This window comes from Canis lupus, chromosome 28 (assembly GCF_011100685.1).
Source record: "Canis lupus familiaris isolate Mischka breed German Shepherd chromosome 28, alternate assembly UU_Cfam_GSD_1.0, whole genome shotgun sequence".
NCBI classification, from domain to species: domain Eukaryota; kingdom Metazoa; phylum Chordata; class Mammalia; order Carnivora; family Canidae; genus Canis; species Canis lupus.
Genome location: NC_049249.1, coordinates 18,754,498 through 18,764,310, shown reverse-complemented (window position 1 = coordinate 18,764,310; position 9,813 = coordinate 18,754,498). Strand labels below are relative to the sequence as shown.

General features: G+C 38.8%; 1 pseudogene; it reads right to left on the bottom strand.

Annotated features, from left to right (window-relative positions):
* Nucleotides 1-812: 812 nt before the first annotated feature.
* On the bottom strand, nt 813-971 carry LOC119866632 (annotated as a pseudogene).
* Between the last annotated feature and the right edge of the window lie 8,842 nt (nt 972-9,813).

Genomic DNA, 9,813 nt, shown 5'->3' with positions numbered 1-9,813 from the left:
AAAGGACTCTTCCTTTTATAATGCCTTGGCATTGATGTCTTTTATACCAAAATACCAAACTCAATTGTGTTATATTGTTGTGGTGCAATTTTTAGGGACCTGTCTGATGACATTGCAGACATGAATATTTGTTGGAGCAACAATAAATGAAGGCAATATCATCCCAGACATTCAGTTTTCTGAGAAAATGACAAAACTTGACTTGTAATGGCATATTAAAAATCATAGAAATGGGGCTGAGCAGAGAAGCTTAAAAAATGCATCACTTTGCTACTGCTGTTGGTTTCACTCTGTTAATGACATGAAATTATACCCCAAGGGTCAGTATTAATCACTGTGTTGACTTTTTCTGGAGGAGGTAGGCTGCTGTAGTATGTATTAAAGAAATTCAAGGGGGGAAAAAGTAAGCCAAGAATCATCAGCGCTCAACTAAGAACAAATACATCTGAGACTGTCTAGATACTGTGTTGGCTTCATGATTCATATTTCTAGGGTGCCACTCCCTATATTTGCAGATAGAGACATGACAGGAAAAGCTGACTTCTAAGTAATTAGGGAGAAATGGTTTATTCAAGGAATAAGTCAATGAGTGCAATGAGAATTGTATTTAGGGTAATTACAGTATGCTAAGGTAAACATATGAAATTAACGAGATTATCCCAGTTAAGAGTAAACATGAGATCACTATATCAGTAATAAGATTTTGTTGTGGTTATTGTTTGTTGTATTCACCTACAAGAACTCCATTTTCCTCTAATTCTTCCTGATTTTCGTAAGGTCAGAAGTGAATTATATTTGCTCTAATATGTGTCTTTTCTATTCATTTTCCTATACTGTTTGTATATTATAAAATCAGAGGGAGAAAAGTTGCAAACATGTAGTTCAACCCAAATAGACATCACATTTTCAATCAGCAATAATCGCGCCTCGGATAAACCTCATTGGCTACAATACTGCCACTGTGCAAAGCTGACACCACATTTTCCAGGGGCATCCTATCTGTCCTATCTGTTTTATCCGTTTTGTTTGTTTGTTTGTTTGTTTCTGCTCTGTTCCATTGTCTTCTGTTAAGGCCACCAAAAATTTATTGATGTTCTATATTCTTTCCTGCTTTCTCTGGTCTATATCTTCACTCACACGAACTTTCATATTTCACATCCACGTATATAAGACCAAGAGAGATGATAGCCATTCCCCTACTTTTGACTTACTGTGTTTCCCAGGTACAATGTAGAACTACTTCAATTCTTTAATATTTTCATAAAGTTCAGTAAAACAGTTCTTTTTTTTAGTGATTTTAAAAAAAATTCTAACCAATCTACTCAACTGTCAGACATAAATTCATGAAAATTGGATTATAAAACTGTAAGTGATCAATACTCTTCTCTACTCAAGACCACTCTTCTTCTTTGGCATTATTTTATTGTTCTTGGACCAGCTTAATGATGCTCAACCCTCTTTTCTCTTGAGATTAGATATTTCTCAGAAAGCTATTGGATCCATTATATGAATAGACTTCTGGAGGACCTTCCTTACCCATTTCAGACATGATCAGATAAATCTGAAACCTTGAAATAATTTAGCTTCCAACTTGGAAGTACCCACTTTAATATAGAGGTGCTCTATTATTAGTTGTATGTTTTACATTCAAGATATTTCTTCATTGTTGACAAGTATCCATGTGTAAAATAGATTTCAATTGCCATACTATCACAGAGTCCCTGAATAACATTTTTTCACATATTATGCTTTACATAGTTAATTACGAACAGAAAGAAGATCAGTTTTGGATCATTGTTACTTTCAATTTTAATATCTTAAAAATTAAACACTTAGTAGTTGAATGTGTTATGACTTGAGTCCAGTTTTCTTGATATATACCTCTATTGAGGATACTATGGCCTTTTTTTACCTAAACAGGCAATAAGCGGAACACAGAGTGATGTAAGCAAAAACATCCTATTGTTGATACTTGAGTCTGGACTGTGAAAGAATTTTATATCTATGTTATCCTAATAGAGTATTCAATCTCAAAAGTAGCTATATGAGCCATTGTATAGTAGGTCAAACCCTGAACCGTGTAATGGATAGAATTATTTACTTTGGCATCACATAGCTGCATTGTTCATATTAAAATAGTTCACATGTTCTTGAATACTCATTTGCAATTCAATAATGTGGAAACTTTGTATCCCTTTAAAATTATTTTAATTTGAAAATTGAGAGCTAGGCTGAAGGTACAACTTCTTAGATGCTGTAACTAACACTCAGTGACCCACAGTGTGGGTCTGATTTATTATGCAAATACAGAGGCAGAACAATATATTCTGTTTAATCATGCAGAATTTTTGTTTGTTTGTTTGATGGAGTGTCCAGGCACACAAATGAATATTCTATGAATCCAAAATCTACTTCAGAAAGGAAGGTATTTATATGGGGTTGTAAGAGCAAGGTGCCAGAACTGCGATTTATAGAATATGCTTGGTCGATTTTAGAAAAACAGTTTGTCTTTAAACAACTGAATTTTATAATGAGAAAATTACCAAAAGCTTTTAGCTACTCAGGTTATTTAAGTGAAAGTTGAACTTATCCATTATGAGCTATAAAACCCATTGATTTCTTGACTTGATTACTTAAATCTTATGGCCTGAGAATCCTGTCTGACGGATATATCCCCCTTCACCCAGAATGTATTATTGAAGAATGATTTTATGATAACTGCAGCATTTCAGGTAAGCACTGTTCTCTCAACAAACATGAGGAGATAATTCACATGGGTAAACGATTATATATTTAGAGGCCAGCAGCATTTCTTGGCAGCCATTAACCATTACCACTCCAGGGTCAAAACTCACATCTCAAGCCTAAAACCTGAACTCAGTGGGAGAACCATAAATAATTTGTTTTCTAGCATTTTTCAGCAATGAAAATATCTTTCAGCAAAATTATCTCCTTTTTCCATGAGAACTGATACACATATCAGAGAAGAATAGTTGGGAAAATGCTGAAATATATGAATTACTGTGAAGATTGGTTTGATGTGGGCTGCTTGGAGAAGTGAGAATATTATAAAATTTCTTTATTCCTTATGCTAACCTTTAAGGTAGGTACTATTATTCTTATTTTATAGATGAGAAATCTTCAGAGAAGTTAAGTCACTTTTCCAAAGACGTTCAGCTGAGAAATAGCAGCGTTAGGATTCCAAAATAGATTTTTTTTTTTACATTTCTGTGTGCTCTTAGAGAAGGAGCATTGGTGATTTCAGACTTGATTTTTAAAAACTGTAAATAGAATGTCATGATAAAAGTCATAAAGGAAAACATACATAAAAGGAAACAACCACCAAAACCAAAATTGCACTAATATACTGTTAACATGCCGACGTACTGTGGGCCTATATAATTTGATGGTTGTCTTCTAGTTCTTTTCAAAAATCAGATCAATGTTTATGACTAAGTTAGTGAAGATTACAGTGTTCAGTGCAATTACCCAAACTGAGCAGACCTCTTCCAGATTCCGTGCTTGCTCCACAATCCGTGAGAGATTGATTAATTCCTTCAAGAAGAAAACTTTAGAGCTTATTAAAAAAAAAAAAAAAAAGAACATAAAAGATACAATTTGCACCCTAACTGGCAGATTTTAAAGTTGCGTGATTTGTAATGTTTGAAGGAAGCCACGGCCAAGATTAACTCATGATGTTCTTAAAATTATGATGACCATCTGCCTTCCAGTATGTTAATGTAGAACCAATCTCTGAAAAGTGCTTCTCATTACTAAAATACTAATAATGCAGAGTGTTGTGCAAATTGTGTTTATTTGATTGCTGCATCGTTAAAGGAGTCTTTGATGCTTCAGGGCCATCTCTAAAAAAATGTTCAGTAGTAATTTGAAACAATTCTGGCTATTTACTATCTTCAGTCTTGTTCATATTCGTTATTTATTTACTTTTTAGTTTTAGCTAATTCTTCTCTAAGACAGTTGAATAGAGAAATAATTTTTGCTTTTAAAAGCTTATTAAATTCTAGTACTCTATTCCTACTTGAAGTTATAATTTTTTTTCTTTGTTTTTCTCATTAGTTGCCATGAGGATGAATGAGTTGCTTTGTTCCATCTGATGGGTAGTTTTCTTGTTCTGTGATCTGGCAAAGAAGAGGAACAGATTCCACAAATTCCCCTTCACATCCTTACTTAGAATAAAGCAAAGATGAGGAACGAGAAATAGAACTCCCATTATAGTTCCCCAAATGGCTTTTGCTCTTGCCTTTCTTCTCTGCAGCTGTACTATTATATCAGCATATTATTCTTCTCAAGGTACCACATGGACCATCATGGGGCAGCACAGAACAGGGAAACAAAAGCACAAGATGGGACTTGTATAAGATCCAATGATTGGTCAAGATAACATACCATTAAACTTTAAGCATTGGACATGATGTCTCTGAAAGTAGAGACAGCAGATGTGTTGCTTCTGTATCTCCAGTGCCTGGCACATGGTAGAAAAAGTCAATAACTTATTTAAAGAATGAAACTGGCAGTCCCATTATTTTCCACTTTCTACATCTAGGTGTATTCTTAAAAGCAGTTCGTGACTCCTCATGCTTAGTTAAGGGACTGAGAACTTCTCTGGAATAATAATCAATGCATGTTGTCAAAAGAAATAAGTTTGCTGGAGGTGTGGTAGAGGGATAGGCAGACGGAGAAATAAGTTGCTGTAGATTCTTCAGCAGATGTATGAGTGCATTGACAAGGGATAGCCAGACTTTCAAAAATGATTTGAAACAAGTACCTATTTGAGTGACCTCATAGGATTATTATAAAGAACTTGTGCCCTGAATCATGGGAAGAATAGTAAACACCTCAAACGGTATTGTTGGGGGTTTGAAACTGCTAGTTAATTACATGCATTTCCACTCCAAATTCTGAATCAGTGGGCCAGTTTTATTTCTGCCTCTTTTGGTTCAAAAACATAGCCGGAACATGAATCTAGGTTTCCTAACAGATCCTCTCTCCTCTCTAAACCTAAAATTTGGGTAGGGAAGGGGTCTGCATCTGCAGAGCACACTTTCACCTAACTGGATCTGTGGAAGGTGGTGGCCAGCCTCACACCTTATCAAGCACAAAAAGGGCAAGATTCTGAGACTCAGGTGACACAGTCAGCCTTTAACACATCAGTGCTGCCTGAGAGAGAAGTAAGGACCAGTGACTGCAGTCCTTCTGTGGTCTCACCAATCAAATAAGTGATCCCTCTTCCAACAGAGAGAGAGGAAGAAGGGTATATTATTTCTTCCCTTGACCTCTGAGCAGTAGAAGTTCCTTGCATACAGGTTGTGGGGGGGTGGGGGGGAAGGGAGGGTTAAGGGGAAGGAAATGATTTCTGTTAATATTATCATCTCCATTATCATTGTGGCCTCCCCTCTCTTTCAGTGACACAGGATCCAACTCTCTGTGAGGATCTTAGGGGCATAGGTCTTAGTGATGAGCAAGACTGTAAATACTTTCACAGTGAGTAGGGAAGCTTTTGGCATGATTTCTCTCTGGCTACCATAACTCATTCTAATGACACTGGATAGTAAATTCCAGACTCTGGTTGTGTTGTACTCTGAATATCCTTCCTAATAGTTTACATTTCTATGAACTCCCTAAACTCTGTGGGAAGTATTGGGGTGAAAGTATCTGTTAGGAGATGAGTGAGTATGGAAACTCTAGAGAAATTCTCTTCACAGATTGATTCCGTTTTGGATCTCTTTTTTTTTTTTTTTTTAAAGATTTTATTTATTTATTCATGAGACAGAGAGAGAGGCAGAGACACAGGCAGAGAGAGAAGCAGGCTCCATGCAGGGAGCCCAACGTGGGACTCGATTCCAGGCCTCCAGGATCAGGCCCCGGGCTGAAGGCGGCGCTAAACCGCTGAGCCACCGGGCTGCCCTGGATCTCTTTTTGTAATTCACAGGGACTACCACATTTCTATAAAATTAGAAGGACACAAGCTATAGAATATCATAATAGTGTTGTTAGGTGATTCTCTCTCTCTCACCTACACACGTATACCCCTCCACATACTCACAGCCAAAAAAATTGTGATTGCATGACTTATAAACTTTTCTGCATAAATAGGGACTGGAGGGTGAGTGTGTGTTTGTGTGTGTGTTTGTGTGTGTGTTTGTGTGTAGGGGGCCTATTCTTTATAAAGAATTATTCTTCATTATGTTATAAATATGACAACAGTAGCTACAATTATAAGCCGATTAGGTAGATGATCAATAATACAAATGCACTGAAGTAGAGTTCCTCTTGTTTCAATTGTGTTTAATGTAAATGGCATTCTGTACTGTTCACAGAGTAAGACTTCTAATCAAGACATAAATGATCTTCTAATTAACTGCCTTTGTCTGATCGTCTGAAATAAAATGTAGTTTTGTTTAGGGAAATCAAGTAGGTGTTAGACTCATCCCAGACTTTATTATGGGGCTCCTCTCTCTGCTTTCCAGTGGCTTTATCATCAGGGCCAGAAAATTAGTGCTTATACATTGCGAGTTTCATGCAATCACTGAGTAAATCATACCAGTATCTTTACCAACCAGGCATATTACAAAATTCTGAATTGGGACTTGGTCATATTTTCTAATTTTGTCTCCAGTGGTTTTGATTGTTATCACAATCAGCTTGTAAAAGCATTTCCTAGCCAGTGATTCTTAAGCCTGACTGCATATTAGAATCACCTGAAAGGTTTTTAAAAACCATAAATGCCCACATTCCCACTCCAGAGCAATGTAATGAGTCTCTAGAGGTAGGAGAACCCGATGGTAGGTGATTCTAATATGCAACAGAGTTGAGAATCACTGACAGAGACCAAAGGTCAGCATTTTTTTTTTCCTGTAAAGGCCCAGATGGGAAATATTTTAAGCCCTGTCACAACTGTACAGCTCTGTAATAACTAAGCAACTGCCCATGAAAGCAGCCATAAACAATATGTAAACGAAGGGGTCTGGCTGCATCCCTGTAAAACTTTATATACAACCGTGAAATTGTGATTTATAATAAGAAGTAGATATCTGGTCCTCATTTCTGGCACAGAGCTGAAACTTGTGGCATTTTCTAAATGATGAGCAGACCCGTGTCTTTTGTTATGTAAATGAGGTGATTTTTGGAATGCACCAAAGGATGCCAGACCTCTGAGGGGCGAGGGGCTGGAGTTTGAATCAATCTCCAATGGCCTATGCTTTAATTGATTGTGCTTAAGTAATGAAGCCTCCATAAAATCCGAAAAGGACAGGGTTTGGAGAGCTTCTGGGTTAATGAAAATGAGACCTGGGTAGTGCCATGCTCAGGAGAGGCGTGGAAACTGCCCTTCCTCCACATCTTGCCCTAGGCTTTTCTCCCATCTGGCTGTTTCTGAGTTATATCCTTTTATAAGAAACCATTATCCAGTAAATAAAATGTTATTCTGAGTCCTGAGCCCCTCTAGCAAATTAATCAAACCCAAGGAGGGGGTCGTTGGAAACTCAATCTATAGCTGGTGGGTCAGAAGCGCAGGTAAGGACCTGAGATTGTGACTGGCATCTAAAGGGGAGGGTGAGGCAGTCCTGTGGGACTGGAGCCCATAATCCACAGAATCAGAGGCTGTCTCCGGGCGGTGTCAGAATTGAGTTGAATTGTAGGATGTCCAGCTGAGGTCGGAAAATTGGGAAAGGCTATGTTAAAATTCAACTGACTAAATTTTAAAGATCTAATTGGCTTTAATGATTGACTCATGAAAAAAAAAAAAAGATTGACTCATGAATCAGGCAACATCCCATCTATCAAGTAGAGGGGAACTCCAAGGAGTTGTGTGGAATGGGAGGTTTTTATAGGAAGGAAGGTGAGGCAAGAAAATAACAAAAAAAAAAAAAAAAAAAAGGAAGGATTGTTTGAGACAAGGTCATGTCCCTTAGGGGAAAAGAAAAGGGGTGTCACCATGCAGATGACCTCATCTGTCAGGTCTACCAGCTGTTAGGGGGTCAGGGTGGGGGTAAGGAATGTGACAGGTTACCTCACTGGTGTTAAAAAGGAAATTCCTGGCCAGTTAAGACCGCCCTTCTGGGGAGGTTGAAATTTTGATTAGGTATTAAGCCCCAGTTTGGGGACTTGGCTTAAATGACTCATTTCAGGCCTGTGCTTTTCTTTTTAGCATTAACAAGCCACACTTGGCCTGATATTAAGGATTTGGATCAGCAACCCTTAATCCTACTTTTAGCTTCAGAATCCATAATTAACTTAATACATGAGCACTAACCTAACCGATGTGTGTTGTCAGACAGCAAAATACACGAAGAGAGCATTGGTTTTGTAAATGAACCAATGTGAGCTGGCCCCTTGGTAAGTCACAGACACACCAGGTGGAGTTGTGGCCCTAAGGAAACTTTCTCTGCAGACAATGAGAGAACAAAGGGAATGATTTCCAAAGCTGGAACTCCCTGAGCGAGGTGGAATGGGTGCCTTTTATTGAGGGTTAGGGTGAAAGTTTAGAAAGGGGAACCTAGTCACGGCAGGTGAGGTGGGCATAAGGCCATGTGTGCCCCTTGAGGAAACGTGCCTACACGTACCTTGTATGTTCTGTAAGTGAGGTTTGTGCTCCTCCTTGGGCGGAGATTTTAGTATTAGAATGAGGTGAAGGTAATTGTTGGTCATTCTAGAGGTCACTTCATGGTGTGTCTGCACAAGTGTGAGTCTGGGGTTACATTCCAACTAGTCTGAGTGGCCTGGACCACCAGAGCTCTTCCTGCCTGCTGGAGTCCTTACTGCTTGAGGGATGCTTTCCATTTCCATCCTGGGGTGTTATGCGCACAGGGTTCTTGACTGAATAAAGAGATAATCTGGAAAGAAGAGTTTAAGGAACGACATGGGACAAATGTCCGTGAGTACAAGCAGGTGAGCAGTAAAAAAAGGTCAGGTATTGGGTGTGGAGCCACTTTCAGGCAAATGGCCTTGAGCAATGGAATGTAGAAAGGGCTCATCGTGTGCCCCTCCTCAAAATACCCATGGATTCATGGGCTACGGACAACCAGGCCCAAAAAAGGAGAATTTCATACAGCACCCCACCTCCTCATCTTCCCCCTTTAAAAGCCTACAAGGGACATCAGGGTGGCTCAGTTGGTTAAGCATCTGATTCTTGATCTCAACTCACGACCTCTGCTGCTGCCCTGCCCTCAGCTCCCTTGCGGTGTATTCAATAAACTTCTATCTCCTTTGTTCTTCTCCAGGTGGATTCTTCCACTTTCTCCCCCACCAGCTTCCACTGGATCATCGCTCCACATTTGGGGGCCCACATCTGATTGAGAGACATCCCATTTAGGCACCACAGCGGGGTCTAGCTGGAGACAGTTTTAAAGTAAAAAATATCTTGGTTCAAAACCTTGCTTGCACTGCCACTGTGTGCTGTGTAAAATGTGAGAACCCCATTTAGTCTGTGTGAGCTACAGATTCTTCACTTCTAAAATGGGAATAGCCATATGTAAGTCAATGTGTAACTGACCTAATGTGAGTTCACACCTTGGTGAGTCAGAAACTGCACCAGGTGTTGTTGCACAAAGAAAATCTGATTTGCAGCAAATGAGATCACAGAGACAGACTTCCAAAGCTGTGACTCCCCCAGAAAGGGTGAAAGGGGGTTCCTTTTATTAGGGTTAGGATGAATATTTAGATAGGGAAGCCCTGTTATCAAATGTAGGGGCAGGCATAAAGGCCCTGCATGTGTCTTAAGGAAACCTGTCTATACTGACTGTATGTTATGCAAATGAGGCTGAAATCTTTATCTGGAATGGAGATTTTAGTATT